We start from the raw sequence: 27,264 nt of genomic DNA, 5'->3' as shown, positions 1-27,264 counted from the left end.
ATAAGGTTTGCTAGTCAGAAACAGGTGGGACTCTATGACAGTTATAGGATCTCCTGTCAACTTGTGAAGGGATGGAGTCTAGCCTGTCAGCCAGGTCGCAGCTTGATGACCTCATTTGGAGGTGCCACAGAGATAAATAGCTCACTGGAGGCCAGAGACACTTTCTGCTTCATATTCCTGTTAACAAGCCACATGGAGCTAACTGATAGAGCCAGAGCCCTGGAGCTGGAGGAGCCACATGGAGACCCATGCCAGTGCTGAGATGCTGCCAATGCCACTGGAGCCACAAGACTTTCCACCCACTGGCCTGTGATCTTCCTCCCTTCACAGTCATTGCATGGCTGCATGGGTCTAAAGAGGAATTTATGGACTAGTATCAACATATGAGGTAATATCTGACTTATGGACTTGATCTGGGCTGGGATGTTTTCTTAATGTACAATTGCTCTTCGATATAAAGTTCTTTCCTGTACACATGTGTGTCTCTGGATTTGTTTCTCTGGTCAACCCGGACTAACACAGATTCTCAAAACTATGACCACTTGTTACCCATTAGGTCTGAAACTGAATTCATTCCTGTGGCAAAAATGTCACCGCGTCAGAAAAGAAAGGAAACAGGAAGCAGAGGAAGTGAAGGTCCGTTGAGTGCGCCGCAAAGTGGAAACAACGTGCGCATGAACTGTTGAATATAAGGCTGATGGTTTCCTTTTGAAACTTTCACCTAATTCACAATAAAAAGTCCATTTTTTAAAACTGCATTTTGCATGAGGTTCTAGCTAACCCTCTGTGAGGCATATTATACATTGTTTTCCCAATACAAGGAGTGCTTGAATTTCCTGCTATGTTAGGGAGCTAAACCATCAGCATGCACCCTGTCCATCCACCTTAACACCACAACTACTGAGCACAATTCTAGGTCCATGGTGGGGGGGTCTTCAGTAAATGATGGTTGCATTAAATTATTAGACAAAGAGTGGAGACTGGATATCAAGTGTGTTAGTCTGGGTAGACCAGAGAAACAAATTCATAGAGACACATGTGTATATAAGAGAGAGTTATGTACATGTAGAAAGTGTCCCAACCCAGTCCAGTCTAAGCCCATAAGTCTGATATTAGCCCATATGTCTGGTACCAATCTATAAAGTCCTGTTCAGACTCACAAAACACAAGCAATGATGCTGAGTGCAGGATGATCACAGGCCAGTGGGTAGAAAGTCTTTGGATCCAGTCGCTTGTAACATCACAGCACTGGCAAGGGGCTCCACGTGGCTCCTCCAGTTCCCAGGGCATGGGGTCTATCAGCTTAGTGCCATGTGTCTTGTCAGTAGAGTGTCTCTCAGGGAGTGAGCAGAGTCAGAGTGTGTCTTCCACCTCAAGGAGGAAATACCAGAGTTCCAGAATTCTCAGGATAAGGCCATGCCCACACTGAGGCCTCATTGGCTATGGCTCGATTTACAGACTAGACTCCACCCTTTCACTCCCAATCCTCTCAAGTCCCAAATTGACACCAGATTATGTAACTACCACATCTAGGATTGGCATGCACAGGTTCAGGAGCCCATGAGTTCAAATCCTGGCTCTGCTGTTTGCAAGCTATGCAAACTTGAGCAAATTATTTAACCTCTGTGATGCTGTTTCTTATCAGTACAATGAGAATAAAAATAGAACACCGATCTCAGGAGTTGAGAGGAATGAAAAATTAACCAATGCAAAACACATAGATCAGCATTCCACATATAAGTATTCTATGTATATTAGCTACAAGTTTTACTTTAACAGAGTAGATCAGCGGGGGAGCAATTTGCATGAGAACTCTCTAGGCCTTTTTGGAAGAAAATGAGAGGGAAACTGTCAGACTAAAGATGCAACAATAGAACACCGCCCTTAAGAAACCAGATTTGTGGGGAGAGAGACCCGAACGGCAGTCCCGGTTTACTCCTATCCTCTGGTTTAATCCATCATCGAGCTGCTAGGAAAGCTCACAGTTGTTGCCAGTTATCTCATAACTTGATGCTCGCCCTATATATGAACCATCTTCCGACACTAGTTCAGAATGAGGGAAGAATACATCCTTGGGAAATGGTCTGTAAGGATTAGACAGCTCTGGTTCTGGGAGACCACCCCTAAATCTTTCAGTGAAGGTCACTAGAGCTGCAAAGAGTAAGACTCTTCATTCACTTAAGAGCACTAATTAGTTGGGATGAGGAGGGGTATCCTGAATTTCAAGAACCCTCGAGCTCAGGTAAGTGGTACTTGGAAGAGGAGATGTCACTAAGAAGAGCAACCACCTGAGCAATCAACATCCAAGAAAGACAGAGCACTCTCGTCAGCAGCTATGTTAGAAGAAGCTTAGGGCCTAGCAATTGAGATCACAGGGTGGCCACAGTCAAGCTGCTCTGAGTGCCGAAGAAGATTATCAGGTGCCTCTGACTCCATCCTGCGGAAAAGGCAAGGCTTGGGGAATTTGGAGACGAGTACTTCCAGTATACCTGCATCTAGTAGTAGGTACTTAACAAGTTATCTTCATGAACTATAAATATGGTCCCACCTAAGTCACAAGTATATAAGCCAGGGAGGCAGGCACCTGTTCAGCACGTACCCACCCCCTTTTCCTTAGTCCTCACATATTTGAGGTGTTCTGCACTTATAGATCTTGACACGGAGGCCCTTCCTGCCTTGCTGTTTATGGTGGGAATATCTGGATGGATTTGTTTAAGTCTGCCAACAAGCGTTCCTTCTGTCTCTCACCCCCTTCATTGTCCAACAGAATCTTCATTCCTGCCTGAAGCTACTTCGTTCAGAATCCAGCTTTGAGGACTGCAGTCTCTGTTGAACCATATCGCTCCTACTTCTAAGCCTTTAGGGTGCAGGAAAGAAACTTCCAGGTCTACCCAAAAAGTATTGTAGCCATGAACATGTTGTTGCTGCTAGGTGCCAGCCAGTCGCTTCTGACCCAGAGCGACCCTTTGTGCAAGAGAACGAAACCCCGCGCAGTCCTGTGCCATCCTCACAATTGTTCCTAGACTCGAACCCAGTGTTGCAGCCACTGGTCCCTGCATCTCCCTGAGAAGGGCCTTCCTCTCTTTCGCTGCCCCTCTACTTTACCAAGCAGGGTGGCCTTCAACAGGGACTGGTCTCCCTGATACCATGTCCAAAGTAGCTGAGCTGGAGCCTCACCATGAACATATACATACATAAAAAGCGTTCTTTTTTCTCATACGTGCATGGTTCAATAGCTTAAATCATTTCTTTCTAAGGCATGAGCTCATTCCTTCATTATCTGAATCACGTCTATTCTGATGTTCAGTACCAAAGCCACTTCTGACTGCAGGACAGGGTACAACTGCCCCTGTGAGTCTCTGAGACTGTAGCTTTTTTTTCAGTGTCTATATATTTTTATTAATAAATCATTTGATTGGGGGGCTCTTACAGCTCTTATAACAATCCATACATCAATTGTATCAAACATTTGTACATATGTTGCCAGCATTGGTTTTAAAACATTTTCTTTCTGCTTGAGCCCTTGCTATCAGCTCTCTTTTTTCCCTTGAAACCTCCATTTTTCTCCCGGGAGCAACTGGTGGTTGTGAACTATGGACCTTTCATGTAGGAGCCCAGCGTGTAACCGCGATGCCACCAGGGCTCTTCTAATAGCAACCCCTCCAATATCGACCTTTGAGTCTCTTAACTGCTTTCTCGATGAAGCTTCTGGACTACAGCATGCTTCTCTGTTGATATTGTGTAAAGGGATAGGCTTTATCCAGACATCCAGGAGAACAAGGAAGACCTGAGCTAGGTGGTGTGGTGATGTCAGAGTCCATGAGGAAGACCAGATATGATCAAACAATACTGTCAAACAAGCAAGTCAATGGAGTACAATGGGTGCCTCCCCTGGGACACTTGGACGTTCGAACAGAAGGAAGCAGTTGGTTTAGATGGAAAGGTCGTCTTTCTAGAGTTAACATATGTCTGAGCATACCCTACTGAGGATGCTACTCTGACAGAGGACCTAGACCTTAACTCTCCTCTGGAACGGCACCTCTCAGGAATTGCTCTCCCAAACGCTCGACCTCATGGCCATCAAGGCAAGTCGTAGCCATAGCCACCCTGCTGAAACCCTAAAGAGATCTTGCTTGGTTGCTTGATCTCTGTCGGCTATATTAGAAATGAATTCTTAGAACATTTTAGGACATTCATATAATCATTTATTTTAAAACAAGCCCATTGCATGTTAACATAAAAAAGGATTTACAATAAGAAATCTTTTCCAAAATCAAATATTAATCATTTTTGTAAATTGTGTTGCAGATCCCTTCAACATCTGTCTTAATAGATTCTCATACCTGCTTCTGCACTCAATCTGTTGCCATGTCATTTTAATTGATGCGCACGAAGGAAATCCCCTCTCACACAGATATGAAGTTGGAAACTGGAGACCCCACAGATTCCTTGAGAGGGTCTCTGGGTCTCCCAGAGGTCCTCAGATGATGCTTGAGGACTGTGACAGTAGCCGACTCGGGGTGTCACAGAGGACAGAAGACTCGGGCCAGACCCTCTCTCATCTCTCTTTTTTGTGCATTCTTTGATTTCCGTCCTTTCCTTCTTCACCTTTGGGCTTCTCCGTATCGGTGGTGAGGAAACACCACATCTGAAGGTATCTTCCACTTGGGAAGCCCCCCCCCCTCCAGTCACTGGGTGAAACCCACTAGAGGGTTGCCTGGACTATCCTCTGCCACAATCACCACCACCCGCCGCCCACCCAGTCAACTATGACGATAGGAGGCATTTACTGGCTAGTCTTCGTTGACATGTGAGTTACTTCTTTTCCCATAAAAAAATATAAGCATTCCCCCTTTTTCTGTTTTTCTTTGTTAGTATCACTAATCATCTGCACAGGTATGGCAGGGGACATGAACCATTTTCAATATTTAAGAACCCTTGAGTTCTGAATGGGAGAAAGATAAAACTTTACAGTATAAACAGTTACAGTATCTGAAACTTAAAAGTATAAACAGTTACAGTATCTGAAACCCACAGGAGCAGTTCTACTCTGTCCTATCAGGTCTCTGTGAGTCAGGATTAACCTAATAGCAGTGAGTTTGGCTTGGCTTGGCTTGGCTTGGCTTGGCCTGGCTTGACCCTAGAGGGTCATTATGGTTTGGAATTGATTCTGTGGCAGTGGGTTTATTTGAGTTTTGTTATCTATGATCAGCTGATTTTTTTACAAGGTGCCAAATTCAGTCAATGGGAAAGAAGATTCTGTTCAATAAATGGTACTAGGAAAATTGGATTGTCACTTAAAGGAAAATGAAACCAAATGCATACCTCACACCATACACAAAACCAAACTAAATCTAAATGTGCCAAGTAAGACCATAACATTCTTAGAAAAACGAGCAGGGCTAGTGCAGTCAGAGCTAACTTTTAACATTGAACTGTCTACTATAAAAAACATACTCAGCTCTAGTTCCTAAAGGTTTCCTCCCCGCTCCCACTACCATGACTCGAATTCTATCTTGCAAGACTGGCTAGACCAGAGGAGGTACACTGGTACAGATAGGAACTGAAAATACAGGGAATCCAGGACGGATGAGCCCTATAGGACCAGTGGTGTGAGTGGCAAAACAGGGAGGGTAAAGGGAGAATGGGTAGAAAAGAGGGAACCGATTACATGGAACTGTGTGTGACCTCCTCCCTGGGGGACAGACAACCAAAAAGTGGATGAAGGGAGACGTCGGACTGGGCAAGATATGACAAAATACCCATTTATAAACTATCAAGGGCTCATGCGGGAGGGGGGAGCGGGGAGGGAGGGGAAAAATGAGGACCTAATGTCGGGGGGTTAAATGGAAAGAAAATGTTTTGAGAAACGATGTACAAATGCGCTTTACACAATTGATGTGTGTATGGATTGGGATAACAGTTGTATGAGCCCCTAATAAAATGTTAAAAAAGAAAAAAAAAACATACTCAGAAAAATCCAAACTCCTTGTGGTCAAGTCACTTCTGACTCATAGGGACCCCTGTTTCCAAGACTGTAACTCTTTGCAGAAGCAGAAATTCTGTCTTTCTCCCTGCTCTCCCCTGCCCCCTGCAAAAAAGCACAACAAAAGACAAATAAATAGGATTTCATAAACATTTAAAACTTTTGTTCATCCAAAAGCTTTACCAGACAAACTACTGAATGGAAAAATCCCATTGGAAACCATGTATCTGACAAAGCTCTAATAGCCAAAATATATCTACAACATTGACAACTTAACAACAAAAAGATAAGTTACCCAGTGGTAGAATGGACAAAGGATTTGAATGGATGTTGTACTACAGAGAACATTCAAGTGGCCATCATACACATGGGAAGATCCTTGCTATCAGCAGCCATCAGAGAGTTACAAATCGAAGCCACAATGAGATACCATTTCACTCCCACAAGAACAGCCAGGATTCAAACAAGCAAACAAATAGACCTCCCCCCAAAAAAAAAGCAGAAAATAACAAATGTTAGCTAGGGTGTGGGGAAATCAGAACCCTTAGCCGTGGCTCATTTGCTTCCCTTCTTGTGAAGCCCTCAGTCTTGGGAAGAGCTGCTTGGGGCGCAATACCTAGTTCCCACGCCAGGAGGAAGCTTGCAAGCTCTTGGTAAACCATCGAGAGGATAAATATATGGGTCTGAGTGAATTCTTGATCCATGACTCCATGTCCAAAAAAGGGCTTTTCATCAGTTCCTCCTCTCTTCCTCTCTCTCTCTCTCTCTCTTTCTCCCTCTCTCTCAATTGCTCAATGAAAAGGGGTTTCCCCAGTAGATATAGAAGAAAAGCCCCTTAGCTCATACTATACGAATGAAGGTAAAGGCAGTTGGGTGGGGGACAGGCCAAACCCAAGGATGTACATGTCATTCCAACACAAAGAAGGGGGAAGGGTGATGAGGGAGGATGAAAGGGGCGGGCTGAGGGAGACGATGGCACTGGGGGAGCAGGACACCCACCCACCCAGGGGGAGGGTATTGTTACCCAGGGGAAGGGTATTGTTTCTGTCTCCACTGAAATGGGAGTGTGCATGCAGACCTCACCACAGCACGCCAAACCTTGAGGGCAACGTGACCACATGGAGCAACTCCTGAACAGAGAGGTCTACAGGGCCGGCCCCCATCAGAGCCAAACTGACCCCCTCCCTAGAAGCCTGTGCTACAGAGGACATGCTAAACCCGCAGGGTGGGGAGAGGGGCCTGCCTGCCACGCCCACACGGACGTCCCTGCATGGAGCTGCTAAGGCACAGAGATGGCTGCAGAGCCGACTACAGCTCCAGATCTGTATGCTGGAGCATACTTCGGCAGAGGACAATACTGGGGACACACGGCGAGGAGTGAGTCCAGTCTCAAATCCCCACAGCAGGGCCAACCAAGAAGGGAACATAACAATGGGAGCAAAGCAAAGTCACAAAGCTCCTAAGGAGCCCCCAACATAGACTTTAGGATAGGACGGGCAATTCCTGGATACCCTCAGGATTGGTGGGGAGATAGTCACAAAGGTCAGTGGACAGACCTGGAACTATGTATGCTTTTCCTTTCTCTCTTTTGCTCATTATCTCCCGCCCTTTTTATTCAATCTTTTGTTTTCTTTTTGTTTTGTCTCCTTTGATGTTGGTTTGCTACCTATAGAAGATTGGCGTGGGAAGCAAGCCCGAGAAGAAAGCAATAGGACCAAAGGTTCCAGAGGGCCTTGGGGGGAAGAGGAGGCAGAGGAAGGGAGTAGTGAGAAAACAACTCCATAGACAGGGGAACAACTAGGGAATTAAAATCAACAACGAGGAACACATAGAGATCCTGGGGGTGTTGGAGCAACAGCAATCTAGCTGAGAGGAATTACTAAGAGGCGAGTATGGTGGTGGGACAGGAGGAAGGTAAAAGGAAACAGAGGAAAGGTCTAGAAAGCAAAGCTATAGATAGAGTTATAAACATAGGCGTGTACATATGTAAATATATTAATTCATAAAAATAGACATATTGGCCTATGTATATATATTTATATGGCAACACATTGAAGTAGTGGACAGACTTTGGGCCTCTGCTCAAGACCTCTCTCACCGCAAGAACATTTGTTCTAACAACCTTGCATTCTGTGATGCTCACCCTCCCGACACCCTCACGGAAGACAAAATGAGTGCATACACAAATGTGGTGAAGAAAGCTGATGGTGCCGGGCTATCAAAAGATATAGTGTCTGGGGTCTTAAAAGCTTGAAGTTAAACAAGCCCACATGGAAGAAGCACACCAGCCTGTGCTATCATGAGGAGTTGACAGGATTAGGTAAACACATCAGAAGACTCAAAAAAAAACAAACAAATATTGCTGAGAATGAGGTGGGCTGGAGTAGAGACCCAAAACCCATCTGTAGACAAAAGGTCAGAAGGAAGAGATGAATCAACTAGGGTGAAGTATATCACCAATGAAACACAATACTCCTCTGGTTCCTTAAGGCTAACTCACCCCCCACTATCATGATCCCAGCCCTGCCTTTCAGTTCTGTCTAGACCAGAGCATGTACACTGGTACAGATAAGAGCTCATGACACAGGAATCCAGGTCAGATAAACCCTTCAGGAGCAGAAATGGGAGTAGTGATATTATAAGGGTAGAGGGAAGGCAGGGAGAGAAGGGGAGGAAGGGGGAACTGACCGCAATGATAGGTATACAACCACACCCCCCCACACACACACCTAGGAGGAGGAACAACAGAAACCATGAAGGGAGACAGTGGTTGGTGTAAGAGATGAAAATGGTAATAATTTATAATTTATCAATGGGTCACGAGGCAGTGAGGGGGGAGAGAGGGAATAAACGAGGAACTGATACCAAGGGCTCAAGTGGAAAGTAAATGGTTAGAAAATAACGATGGCAGATGTGGAGGAGCCAGGGCTTTACCTGTACACGGACTTGACCAGTTCAATAAAAGTGCACACCTTAAAGAAAAAAAAGAAAAAGAACGGTGGCAGCATGTGTACAGAGATGCTTGATACAATTGATGCATGAATTGTTATAAGAACTGTAAGAGCCCCAATAAAATGAGCTTTAGTAAATAAATAAATGAAGTTGGTGGGGGGAGAAGAGCGGGTTTCTCACAGACCTGCCCAGTTGCCCCACAAGTTCCTATTGCTCATATAGTCACTTGGGACAAAACCAAGCGAACTTGAAAGCCGTCAGCAGGGCTCATGGGGCCCTAAGCAACACCTTATTTGTCGATTCCAGCAATGCATTGTCAGCCAAGGCGGAAGGACCAAAGCAGCCACTAGAGGGCGCCACTATGATTTTCCTTTGCTACGGTGACTTCGCGCATGCTCATCTCCACCAGAGCTTGAACAACCTTTGCTTTCCTCCTACGAATCGGTTTGCATTGCACTGAAACAAAAACAGGACATTATTAGCATAAAACAATATTAGCATCACTATAAAGAGACTAGGATGTTTGCAGGTGGGGGGCTGGGCACGTAGGAGAAAACAGCTCATTTCAGTCCACTTCACTAGAGCTGATAAACTGTGAAATTTCCATAATAATATTGAGTACAAAAAACAAACAGCGATTTGATTTGATGGGGAAATTGCATCCTGTTAGTGGATATAAAATTCTACAGCGTGTTCAATACCATTTTCAAGGCATTGGAAATGTACACATATGTTTTCATTTTTAAATGCAGTTGTAATGTAAATAATAAATCCACCACAATTTGGCTGGTCCAGAGACTGCTGGCATCATTAACTCAGAAACCCAGAGACACAAACGCTCTACTTATCTTGCTAGGCCCTCAGCCAGAAGTATCCTATAACTCTGTAGATGTTAATAGTGCCCCTGCTTCATCGACATTTCTGTCTTGCTTAAGGGTCTTCTGGGGTTCCCTATTGCTAGCTGTATCACATTTTAACCACTCATTGCTTTTTGATGCCCTTCTTTCTCCGTTGCCTGCATCCTTTTTTATTTCTTCCTACTTCTCTGCTCACTTGTTCCCCCAACAAATCAAGCCCATCGTCCCTCACTTCCCAGTAGTGTCTAATGCTGTAGATTGCTAAAAATATATAGATATAGATGATATATAGATATAGATATAGATCCACGCTACTTCTCCCTTACCTGTATCCATGAAATGTGATTTTGCAACCACTCCCATCAAGAGAACTAGTCTTATAGCTTGTTGGGCCTATAGTATGCAGTAGAAGTAATGGATCCCCAAGTCCAAGACCTTACCAGGTCTTGTATGTTTGTACTTTCTCTTGAAACGGTTTCATTGCTATGGGAATTAACCCAGGCTAGCCTTTTAGAGAATCCCTGGTGGCACATTGGGTCAAGTGTGCTAAATAAAAGGTCGAAAGTTCAAATCCACCAGCCACTCCACAGGAGAAATATGAAGCAGTCTGCCTCTGTTAAAAGTTATAGCCTCCCTTTCCGCCCCTCCCTCCTTCCCACCCCTCACCCCACCCCACCCCCACCAACCCTCCCACCCCGCAGCACTGATCCAGCTGCACCCCCCTCGCTCAGAGCTCCGGGCTGCTCCTAAGCTAGCGCCGCAGCTGCTGTCTCCTCTAGCCACCATCACGACCGTCTACCGGGACCTCATCAGCCGTGAGGAGATGTTCTCTGACAACTACAAGATCCGGGAGCTCGCAGACGGGCTGGGTCTGCAAGTGGAGGGGAAGATGTCAGTGCGACCGGAACATCGATGACTCGCTCATCGGTGACAACGCCTCAGCTGCAGACCCCGATGGCGATGGGACAGAAAGCACAGTGTCATGAACATCACTTGCAGGAGACCAGCTTCACCAAAGAAGGCTACAAGAAGGACATCAAAGATGACATGAAAGCCATCAAAGGCAAACTTGAAGAGCAGAAACTAGAAAGAGTAAATAAAGCCTTTTCTGACAGGGGCTGCAGAAGGAATCAAGCGCATCCTGGCAAGTTTCGAAAACGACCAGGTCTGTCTTGGTGAGAACAGGAATCCAGACGGCACGGTTGCTCTGCTGGACCACCGTGAGGATGGTGGGACCCCGTATATGATCTTCCTTGAGGATGGCTGAGAGATGGAGACGTGTTAACACGGTGGGCAACTCACGACCGCTCGCCTCTCATCTAAGCCACTGTTCGCCCACACGACACCAGGACTTAGACAAACGGAACTGGTATCATCGAGAGCGCTTCACTTACTTTTGACCTTGGATGGGAGGCTTTTTTTTTTTTTAAAGAAACAGAACCAAAAACATGTCGTGTAGGTTGTCTAAAAATAAAATGCTTTTAAACTCAAAATTTTTTAAAAAAATCACAGCCTATGGAGCAGTTCTAGCCTACCCTACAGTAGTAACTCATGGGTTGGAATCAACTGGCTGGCAGTGGGTTGGGTTTTAGGTGGGAGTCTTTTAGAGGATGAGCAACAATGTCGAAAAGGACCAAGATGTCTCAGTCAATAGCCAGAAAAGCTACCAAGTCCATCTGAGGGTGACAACAGACCCCCAAGGGGACAAAGCAAGACTAGAACTGCCTAGCTGAATTCAACTTACGTGATGAACCTCTAGAATCATGAGCTAAGGAGATGAGGGTTGTTTTAAGGCCCCAAGTTTGAGGGTGATTTGTTACAAAGTAAGAGCTAACTGCTACATCTATAGCATCTTGTTTTCTTATTATTTCCCTGTGTTCCTCACACCTGGCAAAGCAGGTTTTTCTTATATCAGGAAATCAGGAATTCTGATACACCTGGGAAAACAATGCCCACATGATATTCACCATCAAAACAAACCATGTGTAGAACGACCTCCTATATGTATGTGAATGTGTGGCTAAGCGGGTAGTCTTCAAGTTAAAGGGCTATCCATACAACTGTAAATTTCCATACCCCAAATAGATGCCGTGGTCTTTTGTAATTTTACTTTTCTGCTTCAATATCCTTTAACCTGAAGATGAACATATACATTTGCCTACTATGGAGAACAACAACTCGTCTGCCTGTGGTCCTGTGTGTTGCTGGGATGCTGGGATCTAAGCCACTGGGATTTCAAATGTCAGCCGGGCACTCCTGATGGATGGGATTCAGCAGAGCTTCTAGAGTGACTAGGAAGAAGAGCCAGGCAATCTTGTGCAGTGAAAAACCTATGAATAGCAGCAAAGCATTGGCTGGTATCGTGCCAGAAGACAGACTTTTCCGGTTAGAATCCAAAATAAACTCACTGCCATCGAGTGAATTCTGATTCAGTGTGACCCGATAGGCCAGGGAAGAACTGCCCCTGTGGGTTTCTGAGACGGCCACTCTACAAGAGTAGAAAGTCTTGTCTTTCTCCGAAGAGCAGCTGGTGGTTTCAAACTGCCAGTCTTTCAGTTCACTGCCTAACCTGAACCATGATGCCACCAGGACTCGAAGCCACTCAAAATATGACTGAGGAAGAGCTGCCTCCTCAGGCAAAGTCAACCTTGACGATGTGGACAGAGCAAAGCTTTCAGAACCTTTCCTTGCTGATGGAGCATGATTCTAAAGAAGAAGAAACGCATACAAACAACCATTGACAAACATCCACAGCGTGGGATGTGCAAACTATGAATCTAGAAAAATTGGAAGTTGTCAAAAATGATCTGGAACACAAGATTGATAGGAGAGGCATTTGTGAACAAAAATGGATTCGTATTGGCCATCTTTATCAGTCACATGGCCCACGGTGCCAGCAATGACAAATTGAAGAGCAATGGTCTTACAATCATATTTAAAAGAACACTTCAAGATCTGTTCTGCGTTACAGTACTGTGAGTGCCAGGATAACATCACTATGCCTACAAAGAACACTTGTTCATAGGACCAGAGTTCAAATTTTCACATTAATCACTAATGCAAAAGCTTTTTAAATTTGAGATTTTGTTCCAATCTTTGTAGACTGAAGGTGATCAAACATGCCGAGATGTCGAATGATTTGAATATTCAAGTTGAAAACAAATAGAAAATAGTTGGACAATATGGCCTTGGTAATTTGATAGACTTTTGCAACACCAACGCCTTATCCATTGAGGATACCCTTTCTCAACAATATAAACAGTGACTAAGCACATGAACCTCATCAGATAAAATGCACAGAAATCAAATCCACTAAATCTGAGGAAAGAGATGTTAAAGAAAGCCAACTATAGTACAGATCATCCATTGCTCCTACGTAAGTTCCAATTGAAGCTGGCGGGGCGGGAGGGGGCGGGTATCAAAAAATGCCTACAAGAGACAAAGTATGGCCTTGGGGAGACCTCACCAGAATTTAAAGGTCATCTCAAGAGTGGATTTGACGCACTGAATGCTATTGACCAAAGACTAGATGGGCTGTGGGATGTCATCATGGACACCTTACTGAAGAAACCAAAAGGTTATTAAAAGACGGGGAAGAAAAAACAGACCAGAAGAGACTCGGAAATTTGTTCTTGAATGCAGAGTAGCAAAAGCAAATGGGAGGGGCTGGGGATGGGGGCATGATGAAGCTAAAGAACCAGACAGAAGATTTCAAAGGATGGCTTGAGAAGAAAGAGGAAACCAGCAGGCTAGTTTACAGAGGACCGCAAACTGCAGCTCGGGAGCCGGCCATAGGTGACTCTTAGGGTAGGTACATGTGGCTCAGAGGTAAAATTGAAAAATATTACAGGATATTATTTATTTATTTTTGATAATTAAATCATTTTATTGGGGGCTTGTACAACTCTTAGCACAATCCACACATACATCCATTGTGTCAAGCACTTTTGTACATTTGTTTCCCTCATCATTCTCAAATCATTTGCTCTCTACTTGAGCCCTTGGTATCAACTCCTCATTTTTCCCCACCCTCCTTGCTCCCCCTCCCCCATGAACCCTTGATAATTTATAAATTATTATTATTTTGTCATATCTTACACCATCCGACATCTCCCTTCACCCACTTCTCTGCTGCCTGTCCCCCAGGGAAGAGGTTATATGTAGATTCTTGTAATCTGTTCCCCCTTTCTACCCCACCTTCCCTCCACCCTCCCAGTATCGCCACTCTCACCACTGGTCCTGAGGGGTTCATCTGTCCTGGATTCCCTGTGTTTCCTGTTCCTATCTGTACAGTGTACATCCTCCGGTCTCGCCAGATTTGGAAGGTAGAATTGGGATCATGATCGTGGGGAGAGGAAGCATTCAAAAACCAGAGGAAAAATGTATGGAGGGTATTATTTAGATAGTGGTGACTTCATTTGTTTGTAAATGTATATTTATGGTTCTCGAATAGTTTTTAAATGGTTGTGGACAGGATTGGCCCTTTTGTCTCAAAAGTTTGCCAACCCTGGGGCTGGACCATACAAGGCATTTCTCAAGCCAAAAGAATTGAAGGGGAAAAAATCAAGGACTCAAATTCCAATATTAGAAAAATACAGCAGGATCTCTGGTGGGTCTGTGAGTTAGCTGTTGAGCTGCTCATGGCAAGGTCAGCAGTGTTAATCCATCAGCCACTTCCCAAGGCAAGGATGAGGCTGTCTGTCCCTATAAAGATGTAAAGCCTTGCAAACCCTATACGTGGTCACTATGGACTGGAGCCAGCTCCATGACAGTGGGTTTGGGCTTATGGGAAAAATATTGAACAATACAGAAAACATCCAAAAGAGATACACTGAGTCACTGTACCAAAAAAATCCCCAGTCAACATTCAACCATTTTGAGAAGTAGCATATCATCAAAATCCAATGGCATTGAAAGAAGTCCAAGAAGTTGGCCAAAAATGAAGCTCCAGGAATTGACAGGATACCAACTGTGATATTTCAAGAAAATGCAATACTGGAAGCACTCATTCCTTTAGGCCAAGAAATTTGGAAGACAGCTAGCTGGCCCACTCACTGGAAGAGATCCACGTTTGTTCCCATTCTAAGGAAAGGTGATCCAGCAGAAAGTGAGAATTATCAAACAGTATTATTAATATCACACAAAAAGTAAAATGCGTCTAAAGATAATTCAAAATTGATGGGGTGGCAACACATTGACCAAGCCAAACTCATTGCCATCGAGTCAAGACCTCATCGGCCAGGGTAGAACGGTCCCTGTGAGTCTCCACGTTGACAGGGAATTGTAAAGCAGGGCAAAGGGATGCTACATGGTTTAAAGTCAGGAAAAGTGTGCATCAGGGTTGTCTCCTTTCACCGTACTTACTCATACTGCATACTGAGCAAATAGTCTAAGAAGTTGGACTGTATCAAGAAGAATGTGCCACCAGGCTTAGAAGAAGACTCAGTCACAACCTGTGACATGTAGATAGCACAGCTTGCTTACTGAAAGCTCATGGGACTTGAAGCACTTACTGATGAATACCAAAGACTACAGCCTCAATACAAAGTAAAGGAAGTCCTCACAAGTGGGCCAGTAGGCAACATCAGGGTAGATGCTGGAAATACTTCAGTTGTCAAGGACTTCATTTTATTTGGCTTCCCAAGCAACACTCATGAAAGGGTCAATCAGGTAATCAAATGAACAATTGCATTGGGTGCTTCTGATACAAAAGACCTCTTTGAGGAATTAAAAAACAAAGATTCCACTTTGAGTACAAAGGTACACCAGTCCCAAGCCATGATATTTTTAATTGCCCCATAGGCAAGAGAAAGCTGGCCAATGAATAAGGAAGACAGAAGAAGACTTGATGCACTTGAGTCCTGGTATTGATAAAGAACATTGAATACCCAAGGCACTGCCAAAGGAACGAGCAGATCTGTTTCAGAAGAAGTATAGACAGAATGCTCTATGGAAGGAAAGATGGGGAGTCCTCTTTGTATGTACTTTGGACATGCTATCAGGAGGGACTAGTCCCCGGAGAAGGATATCACCCTTGGTAGAGCAGAGGGCCAGCAAAAAAGAAGATCTTGAACAGCGGGTGCAATAGTGGATCGAAGACCAGACAGTGTTTCCTACTGCTGTACCCAGAGTTGCTGTGAGTTGGTACCAGTCCCAAGACACCAAGAGGAAGAAGAGATAAAAAAGGATGGGGAGCAGGTCAAGCTATGGAGAGATTTACTAAGTAGCTTGATTTGATGAATCCAAAAATTAAGAAAATTATCCGGTAGCAATTAATTAAATCCCATTGGCCAGAGTTTAGTCAAATAGCCATTTGGAAACACAAAGGAGTGTCACTAGCTCTTTTCACTTGGTATAGTTGCCCTGCAGGCAGAGGTTTTAAGAGTGGAAGACTAACTATCAGAGTATGTCATTAGCCCCCTCTGCAAAATGTGCTCTAGGGTGAGGAGATGGCTTTTACATTTTCTCAGAGCATAAAAAGCATCCTGCTTGACTTTGTTTTGTATAACAGCCCCTTAATAAGCAACATTCATCTCTAGAGTTGATATAAATAGGAATTGACTCAATGGCAATGGGTTTTAGGGTATTATCTATAACTGTCACCCCTCAAATAGCATAGGATGGTAACAAGCTATATTTCACCAACTCTGTTCTATTGTGAATGGAAAACAAACTACACCAAAATCAGGGTATGCCATAAAAGAATTTGCTGGCTCATATAAGTGAGACATCTAGGCTGGGACCATCTGCAGGAATGGTTGGATCAAGACCCTGTTCATCTCACCAAGATCCACTTTCTGTCCATCTCCCCATGGGACCCTGCATTCTTCTGCCCATCTGCTCCGTTCTTGAACTGTGTATGTCTGGTAGCAAGGTAGCAACAAGACCACCATTCCACATACTTCCAGGTTCATGTCTCTTGGGACAGAACACAAGTCGTCTTGGGAATGTTTGCCTCATTGAATCACATATTCAATGAGTAAGCCCATCACTGTGCCTGGGGAGAATGCTGGCATGCTGATGCATAGGATTTGCAGCACCTAGTCCTGGTAGTAGAGATGTATTTGGTGTCTTTTAAACTATGTGGCCCGAGTGTGTGGGAGAGGGTGGATTCCCAAAGGAAATGTGGGGTATTATTTTACCTTAAATGGATACCGAGCAGACGAACAAGAGATACCTGCGTTGGAGACAGAGTTCACTAATGCAGGACTCAATTGACATTTTCCATGACTCAAGATATAACCGCTTCACAGATCTTCCCAGGACCATGGGGTGAAAAATAAAACAAAGCTCACAGGCTTCATATGATGATTAAATGATATAACATACTTGAAAATGTATAGAATAGACCCTCCAGGCAGGGATAAATCTTGTTAAGGCACCATTCTGTGAGCTATACTATTACCTGCTCTGCCAGATTAAACTACTAGAAAATTGTTGTCATCATCAATATTGTTACTGGCAGTCAGTGGTGCCCAATTAGGGAACTGGTGGGACTCTAAGCCTGGTCTTCGGTGATTTTCCCTGTATTCCATTCTCTTTTCATCACCCTAAGTCTGTTTAACCTGCTTTGATTGGTCTATATCCTACTCTATTACATTTCTTTTATGAAAATGTTTACATGAATGCTAAGGAATTATTAGTAGCTCTAGCTGTAGTGGCCCAAAATTCACATTTCATGTAAAAAGTCTTCTTCATATGGAGAAGTTTTATATGAAGAACTTTTTCATCTGAAGAACTTTTCAAGGGAAATAGTTGCTTTCTAGCACAGGCTCTCTGCAAATAGATGTGTTACAGTAGGTATGTGGAAATGACTTCTCTCTGTAATCTCTGTGAATACTTTCTGTCTGCGTCTTTTCCTCTAAGAACTCTGGGAGATTTGCAACCCTTAGATTTGGGCTGCTGCTGCTGATGATTCTTCTTCTTCTTCTTTTTTGCCAAAAGAGAACAGGTCCAGGTTCAAAGCAGACTGGCTGTGAAGACTAGGATCCTTTTGTAACCACTGAGGAATTGGACTGCTAGCCCAGCGGTCAGCAGCTCACGCCCTCCAGCTGTTCCAAAGGGAGACATGTGACTGCCAGATCATGAACCATGGCCACGTGTACATAGAATTATATATGAAAGATCAAATCAAGCATGAAAGAAATTGTTTCTACCAAATCAACATTAGGTATCTATTTTTCTGTTTGAAATTAAAGCTCCTATAAAGATTCGGAGTTTCGGAAACCCTGTACAGGGTGGCTATACGTTGGAATCAACTTGATGGCAATAGGTTTACTTTGGGTTTGGGCTGGGTGGATTCAACAGATATTTATCAATGATGAATAATTATAATTTCCATCTACTGAGTCCCTGGAGTCCCTGAGTGGCCAACCAAAAGGTGGAAGGTTCCTGTCTATCCATAAGCACTTCAGAAGAACGGTCTAGATCTACTTTTGGAAAAGCAGCCATTGAAAAACTGCGTGGAACAATTTTACTCTGGTACTTATGGGGTCAATATGGGTCAGAATTGACTCAATAGCAAGCAGGTTTTGGGGGCACCTACCATGGTTAGCTGTTGGAGTGCTAACCACCAGGTGAGCCGTTGAAAACCTCAGGCTCCGTGAAGACTGACGGTCTTGGAATCCCTCAGGGACAGTTCTGCCTGTCCTGCCACGTTGCTGTGAGTCGGACTTGACAGAGACCGACTGTCTCAACCTTCTCCCAGTGAGTGGGAGGTCAAGCTCCTGTTTGGTTTTTCTAATCATTTCATTGGGAGCTCAAGCTCTTCATCACTGTAACACAAGGCCTCCTGAAAAGAAGTCAGGGCTGTTTCATTCCAAAGGCTTTGCTTTTCCAGGCTGATATTCTGCTATTTTAGAATGCATTTCTTAAAAATATGTTATGGCATTTAAACCACTGAGATATAGATTATAGATGTGAATTATGTGTCAATCATTTTAAACAGAAAAATATATGCCTGTTGATTTGGTAGAAACAATTTGCTTGATTTGATCTTTCATTATCTGGCAGTTACATAATCTGTCAACTTGAGTAAAGGGTGGAGTCTAGCCTGTTAATCAGGTCATAGCCAAAGATGGCTGATATGGGCATGGCCTTCTCCTGAGGATCAGGGACCTCCTGTCTTCCTCCCTGGAGGCAGGACACACTCTCTGTGCTTCACATGCCTGGTGACAAGCCAGGTGGAGCTACACTGTTGGCAGCCAGAGCCTTGGAGCTAAAGGAGCCATGTGTAAACCCGTGCCAGCGCTGGGATGCTTCCACTGCCACTGGATCCACAGGACTTTCCCCTCACAGGCCTGTGATCTTCCTGCATTTGGAATGTGTTGCATGTGTTGCGTGAGTCTGAAGAGGAATTTATAGACTGGTATCGAACATACAGGCTACTATTAGACTTATGGAGTTGATCTGCACTGGGCTGGGATGTTTTCTTCATATTCAATTACTCTTTGCTATAAGGTTCTCTCTTACACATATATGAGTGTCTCTGGATTCGTTTCTCTAGTCTACCCGGACTAACACACATGAGTTCACTGTTTCAAAACAAACCTGAATCAAGCATGAAAATAATTATGCTTAACACACCAAACAAAACTGAGTAAGAATTGGGAGGCTTTGGGAGATGAGAAACAAAACATTCTGCCGCCATTTTTACTTTGCTGGGCACCAAGATGCAATGAATAAGAGATGGTCAAGAACAAGCCACCCATACTTTACTGTTGCTCTTGAGTCAGCTCTGACTCATGGAGGCATTCTATGTGCAAAACCAAAAGTGCCCATGCCATCTTCATGGTTGTCAGTATGTTGTGACCATTGAGTACTTTGAGTGTCCTCCAGAATCTGGGGCTGGATCTTCCAGCATTATATTGGATAATAATTCTTTTGTCATCTAAGAGTTTAGACTGGCTAATTTTCAAAAGTAGGCCATTGGGCCTTTCTTCCTAGTTTGTCTTGGTCCGGTGACCCTGATGGTATTTGAAGCACTGGTGCCATAGTTTCCAGCATCCTCTACTGAACAGCAAATAGCCAGATGGGTGGTGGCAGACACATGAAAAAGGGTCAATAGAGCTAAACAGCTTGATTCCCTGTTAGACCTGGAAAAGTAGTTCCCAAATGTGAGTTCACTTGCATCCTGACCATATACATGGAGCCTTGCTCCATTTCAGATTCCTGGGCGCCATTCCTGCATGGTTCAAATGAATGTCGAAGATCTCCAATTGTAATTTCGTATGCAAGGAAGAAGAACTTAGAGTAACTGAGGGTGAAATTGACTCTCTTCTTGGGCACCCCTGAGATTCTAATCGCTTGCTGGAGAGGAGCATTCTGTACTTCTAACCTGCAGTGTTTCCACAAGTTTTTTGAGGGGGGAAAATAGATACATAGATAGCTACAAACATACATACACACATATCTGGACGTATTTGTTGTTGTTGTCAGGGGCTGTCAAGTCGGTTCCAATTCGTAGTGCCCTGATGAACAGCAGAAGGAAGCCCTGCCTGGGCCTGCACCCGCCTCCCCGTGGGTCTCATGGTTGAGACCAGCAACGCAGCCACGCGTCAGTCCTTCTTGTCAAGGGTTTCCTCTTTTGCTCTGAAACAACGGGGTTCTGACAATTGAGTACATTCACTTACGACTTTGGAAAAATTCAGAATTTTAAAAGCTGTCTATGAGTGACCTTAAATAAGGACCTTTTGTAAGCAAATCATTGATTTTTTTTAAACCCTTGATGTTTACTTAAACTGAATGGTCTCATCACAGGGCCACCTATTACCTGGTTTGTCTAAAACCTTCAAGTCAGAAATTGTCCAGTGGTCCCTGCTCCATCCTTCTAGCCTGTACATGTACGGATGGGCTTTCTGGGGCCATTGACAAAGAATGATAGGCAGAAACAAACAAAAAAAATGAATGAACAAAAAGCCATGGAGAATAAGCAGCGCACTTTCCAGAAGGTTAATGTTGAGCTTTCTTCCCGATAAAGGGAATAAAATTGTTTGGGCTTCGACATCGCAATATAGTTTTACATTTTTGCCTACTGAAATCCTAGCCAAAAGGCTTTCTTTAGTTTGGATATTAAATTATCCCCTTGGATTGGCTGGCTTCACAAACTTAACTGATTATTTCCCAGGTCACTTTGTGTAGACACCACAGCAGAGTTCGTGGGGACCATTCATTGGGTCCTCGCTTCTCTTTCTTACTAGACTGAGCCTGCCAGCCCACCTTTAGACCATACCCTTGGTTGGAACCTCAGGATCTCAATGCTTGGTGGCGATGTTCTTTAGTGGATCTGGAAAATTAGTCATTTCAGATTTTTATTTCCTACTTAGGGAGAGTTGGTGAGGTGACTGAGCAAAGCCAGTTGAACAGTTAATGCTTTAACCTTGCGTATAATTTATACAATAAACAAAGTCACATGCTTCCCTAATAATTTAGATGTAAGCAAATGTTGATTTATTCAGGAAGGCTACTGCCAGAAGCAAAGCCTGCAGCACTGAAATTTGAATTAAGCTAGGACAGAAGCAGGCTAGTCTATAATAACATTTGTATAATTTTATTTTTGCCCCTGGCTCAGTTCATTTCCTCATACAGTAGATGCACAAAATTGGTTCTTCAGCCACCTCTAGCTGATGTTCATTGATATCCGGGCAGGCAGAGAAGGAAGAGAACGCACCTCTCTAAACTTTGTGCTTTCAATCCCAAGGCCTTGAATTCCTAGGTCATTTCTGACAATGCTTATCTTTCTCTGAATTGTGTTTTCAGCAAATATCTCTGCAGAGCTTCATTTAACCTAGAGATATGCTCCCCACCACCACTCCCGGTGAGGGGGCTCAGAGAACTGAGGCTGTTAAACAGATGCAAATGTTGTGCTGTTTTTATTCTTTTATTCAAGCCCTGGGGCATGAAATCTGAGTTCTCTGCCTCTGCCTTCAGAGGTGAAATAAGGGCCTGAGGAAATTCTTTAAATGATGGTGAAAAAGAAACATTAACTTGAAACAGTAAGGGCCCCCACCCTCCCTTTTGTTATTAACATTAAATAAAAATTAGGAATAACAATGCTACAACTTGCCACTTTTGTTCAGGAATGATAGAGCAGTCCCCAAGCCGGTGAAAAATTGACCAGGGCTTCTGAAAAGTAGGCAGAGTTTGTAACCCAAACACACTTGGATCTTCACCAGCACCCCCTGAAATAAGACACCCACCAACGCGCCGCACTGTTCTCAAAAGCCGTAATCACTTTAAATGCCTGACAATTATTTTTTTCTTCTACAGTCATTTCTAGATCCTCATTTCAGGCCCTCATTCATAGCTCGTTGGGGTCAAAAGTTCTGCAGTAAACAATTTTCTTCCCTGAGGTCAAGAAAATCAACCAGGCTTTAAAAAAAAAAAAAAAATCTCCCTCACTTTCTCTTTGGGAGAAGTTAGGGGAAAATCCCAATGAATAGGAATTAACGAATCGGCATCTGCTCCTGATGTGACATAAACATTTCTCTCCTGCTTTTTTCCAGCTGAGAAGGTAACTAGCAGCCCCCGCAGGGCAGGGAGGTAGAGATTGTTTTGCAGGTCTCTCCTGGAAATCTGCTCCGAGGCCTGTTAGCATCCCCTGTCTGATTGGGCCCTGGGGCTGTGGCAGGCAGCCGCGGGAGCCTTTCAGAAAATTCAGGCCATGTTTTGACTTCATTACCAATTCCAAATAGAACAAGTTTTTGCCTGGCTTAGGCTTAGGTTTTGAAAGTTTCCCACCGCTCTCAAAAATATACCGAATAATAAATGGCGAGGCAGAGGAATAGAAGGCCAGGGTAATGCCATCAAAGGTTCCCAGGAACATCATAAACCACAATTGGAGGGCCGGAGGAGCTGATGTCACTAGGACCCAGAGATAAAATGCTTTGCCTTTTGGCCCCCCGGGGTCATGTGGTGGGGCTGGGGCTTTGAGGTTCTGTCCTTTGTTCGCCGGCTGGCGAGAGGACTGGCGCTGGGGTCTGCGCCATGTGCGCGCGCCCAGGAACGCTCCCTGCTCCCTGCGGCCCTGGGCTTTCCCCCGGGATGCGCCGCAGGTCCGGCGGGCCTTGGGAGACCTGCTCGCCCCAGAGGTGGTTGTGAAGCTTGCAGTGTTTTCAGGCATTTCCAGCATAAAAGCAAAAATTGATGAGTTTCAGTGGGATGAGCTGAGGCTCAAAGAAAAAACCCCTGAGGCAAAGGAGGAAACTTTTTATTGTCTTACTGGAGATTTCTCTCTCTCTCTCTTTCTCCCTCCCTCCTCTTCTAGTTTTCTTTTCTTTTCCTTTTGCTCGTTTCTTTATTAAATCAAGATGTAGGCGAATGCGCCTCCTCAGTGTGCAGATGAGGCTCCAAACGGGTTCCTTTGCCTGCTAGGTATCCTCCCAGGCCACCTCCCCTCGCCTTTGTTCCTGGGTCGCCCTCATCACCTTGCTTTGTACAGACGCCCTGGTGACAAAGAGCGTTAAGTGTTGGACTGGGAACCACAAGGCTGGTGGTTGGTTCAAACCAGCTGCTCTGTGAGAGAAAGATGAGGCTGCCTGCTCCTATCGATTTCCTGCCTGGGAAACCCTACGGAACAGTTCTACTCTGTCTTACCGGGCAGCCAGCAGTGAGTTAGAATGGACTCGAGGGTAGTGGGCTTGGGGTTTGGGGGAGTTTATCCTTCCGCCGCTCTCCTCTCGCTTGCTCCATGGTCTCCCTTTTCGCACGCCAACTCTGGGAAAACATAATGCAATGTCGTTCCGGCGCATTCCAGAAGGACATAGGTGACTAGAACTCTGGATAGTGACCCTCCCAACATCCCCACACACCTTTTTTATTTTTAACGTGTGGAACATGCTGGACACCAACAGTGGGGGCAGGACATGAATTCTCATTTCAGAGTACACGATTAACAGAGCTGTACCTTCGTAGAAGCGGGTTTCTCTGAATCCCTGGTTTTTTTTCCAAAAGCCAATAACTGTAGCCTGACCATTCCTGATTCATGACACTGACCCCGGACTGGTGGAGGGCTGTGACCTTATGCCATCTGCAACGGATGATGGCATTTTATTGTGTGGCTTATGGTCGTCGCGATGTCTCTCATACATTATATATGCTAACTGCTTGGAATCACTAACCATATGGAAGGAGCTACACACACACACACACACACACACACACACAGGTTAGTGCTTAGATTCTGGACACAAAATTGTCCCCCACACCTACTTTTCCAAAGCCTTGACATATAACCATGGTGTTATTAATGAGCTCTAGTTGGGAAGCACCCAGGTGGGTGTCTTGCACATTTAGCTAAACCTGCCAGCCCATCCTCCAGAAGCTTCTAGAAGCATCAGAACTGATAAGAAAATGCAAATTTCCCTTAGGAGAGGTACGCCGCCTAGAAGAAAATATACACCTTAAATATAAAGTGAGAATTGAGAAATATGTTAAATTTAACTCAGCTGAAGCAAAGATGTGAGGGGACGCTGTTTCCGTGGGGACATCTACCAAAGCGGGGGCATGCGCACCGCCTTAAGCGACAGCGGCTAGAAACAAGGTGAAAAGAAATGTATTCACTGTCTCAAAGAAATAAAGACCTCGGGTTTTTTTGGTTTTTGGTTTTTTATGAAAGATCATTGGCATCAGATACTAATCACAAGGTAATTATTTTTTAAAAGAGGCTGCCACGAAAGTCATTTTCAGCCCAGACACCCTTAGGCTAGTTTACCCACCTTGAGGCCAACTCTGCCCTTGGTGGTGTGGGAGTCAGCCGTCCTTGGAGTGAATAAAAACTGCTTCCCAGGTCACCCTACACTCCTTTGACAAGGGGGGGCGGGGGGAGTGGGGAGTGTGGCTTCAGAAGATTGGGATAAAAATGCATCCGATTAAACACATTCCTCAAGGGCAATTTGGATGAAAAGTCAAGCTGGGCAACATCAAACTAGGGCCCTTCCTGTAAAAGACATCAAATTCAAAGGGGGTGGGGACTTTTTTTTAAGCTACTAATATTTCTAATGAATCAGAGACTCCATCAGCTACCTTGCTTCCCCACCCCCACCCCCAATAGTCTTTATCTATGTAAGAGATGGAGAGGACTGAATTAGTAGACAACACTCCAACTACTAAATACGTGGATGTTTCCTGGTGTTCTTGAAGGTCCACTGAGGGGTTTCAAGCTCGTAGTAGAATCCCCACACTGGACAGAATCAATCCGGATGAACTGTCCTCTCCCTCCGCAACTCACACCCATCCATTGAGTCCGTTCTGACGCTGTAGGACAGTGTAGAACTGCCCCTGTGGGTCTCGGACACTCTCTTCACAGGAGTCGAAAGCCTTCTCTTTCTCCCATGAGCCACTGCCGGGGTCCAGCCATTGACTTTGCAGTTAGCAGCCCAGCCATTGCCACTAAGGTGTCTTCTGGTGGCGGGGCCTGGGGATCTTCTATTAGTGCCTATTATTGGACACCTGAGAAGCCTTCCCTTCCAACACCTCCCCGTTACCTTCAGAGCACTCTGTTCAGAAATCTTCACCTGAGTCAGGGAGCAGGGTGGGCTCGGTGGCAGGACTCTCACCTCACCTGCAGAAGAGTCGCTGTGCTTCTCAGCCAATGCACCCTACTGCAGATCCCCTCCTGTCTGTGAGGGGGAGGTTTTTGTGTTGCTGTGATGCTGAAAGGGTTTCAGCAGAGCTTCCAGACTGAAACAGACTAGCAAGAAAGGCCAGGTGATCTACTTCCAGGAAGGAATAAATATCCAATAAAAAGCCAGTGGATCACAATGGTCTGATGGGTTAATCGTGTGTCCTGAGGATATAGGACCACCTGGCAGCATTTAGATTCCCTGTACCTGGGGCGTTCCTGAATAAGGTCAATTTGATGACAGCTCCCAACAATAATAGAGTGGTGTTGTGTCAGATGTCATTGGGATTTCTCTCAAATGCAAGGACACCCATCTCTGTCTACATCTCATAGCAAGCGGTGAGTCACCCAGAGCTTCATAGATGTCTCTAGAGCAGCGGTTCTCAACTTTCCTAAGGCCGCGACCTTTTGATACATACAGTTCCTTTTGGTGTGGTGACCCCCAACCATAAAATGATTTGCATTGCTACTTCATAAATGTAATTTTGCTACTGTTATGAATCGGGTGGCCCCTGTGAAAGGGTCGTTCGACCCTCAAAGAGGTCATGACCCACAGATTGAGAACCGCTGCTCTAGCGTGCAGTTGCACTCAATAGTCTTGCTTGCCTTTCTCTCATCCACTCATTCATTTATCCAATAAATATTTACCGAAGGGTTGAAGATGTGCCAAGCACTGCTTCTAGAAGCTGGGAATCCTGGGTGGAAACAGAATCAGATCCCACACTCAAGGAGTCTCCTGTCTACCAGGTATCCTATAAACCTGCAAAAAGAATGGATGAAGACAATACACACACACAATGATTAGCAAAACAACTCGCTGAGATGGGGTGAGCTAACGTGGATGGGAAGGTCTGAGTTAGAGAGGTGATATTGATCTGAAACCTGAATAACAAAAGTCCATCATTCAGAATTCTGTTGGTTTGTCCTGCTGAGTGATTTACCCATGGTTTGGTCTAGTTTGTACAACCTCACAAATTGTGTCCTAGACAACCCACAGGCCTCTCCAAGCAAACATCTTAACACCCAGCCTCAGCCAGAGCACTTACCTTTAACTTAACCCCCAGGAACCATCTAGGCACTCTGGCTGAACTCAGGGCCTATTTAATTGCTAAGTGTTCTGCAAACATCCTTCAAAGTGTATGGCTCAACCCACTGCAATGGTTGACTTTCGAAAACGTAACATTTCTTCTTTGGTCACGGCAATGCCCATGTTCCCCCCTCGGTCTCATCGGGAAGTTTCAAGGACTCTTTATTCAGTTGAAGCCACCACTGTTTCGTTGTTCTGGTTTCAATTCTTCTAAACAACTAGGTAGGCACAATGCGTGTTTGCTTTATTGCATGAGATAACGAAGTGCGTTGCTACATGAGCCATTTTATGTTTGAGGAAAGTGGGCAGCAGCAGCGCTGTCTCAGTGCACAGGCAGCCTCTTTCCACGCCAGCCAGATATAGAACGGATTGCTTTAGCTTGTGGCTTACAAGGAAAGACTTCATATCACATATTAATTTTTTAAAATGCTTTCTTAAGCCCTATTTTAGCCTGGTTGGCAAGCCCAGGCCTGGGAAAGATGACGTATTATAATAGGGTTTTGTTTTTCACCTTCTTGCCTTTGCCCTCCCCGGGTCACCACACACACACACACACACACACACACACACACACACACACACAGTGGTTCCCTCTCATAGCGCATCAGAACAAACCACGGCCCACTCACACGTCATCCTCAAATTTTTTTATTTGACCCCATTGTTGCAGCCTGGTTGGCAAGCCCAGGCCTGGGAAAGATGACGTATTATAATAGGGTTTTGTTTTTCACCTTCTTGCCTTTGCCCTCCCCGGGTCACCACA

The 27,264-nt window shown here is 44.7% G+C and overlaps 1 pseudogene; it reads left to right on the top strand.

Moving 5' to 3' along the window:
- Positions 1–7,878: 7,878 nt before the first annotated feature.
- LOC101657819 lies at positions 7,879–11,080 on the top strand (annotated as a pseudogene).
- Positions 11,081–27,264: the final 16,184 nt, after the last annotated feature.

Source organism: Echinops telfairi, unplaced genomic scaffold (assembly GCF_000313985.2).
Source record: "Echinops telfairi isolate 266 unplaced genomic scaffold, ASM31398v2 ScPeMD7_7400;HRSCAF=8409, whole genome shotgun sequence".
Taxonomy (NCBI): domain Eukaryota; kingdom Metazoa; phylum Chordata; class Mammalia; order Afrosoricida; family Tenrecidae; genus Echinops; species Echinops telfairi.
The sequence above is the reverse complement of the archived record's forward strand: the minus strand, read 5'-3'. Positions and strand labels throughout refer to the sequence as shown.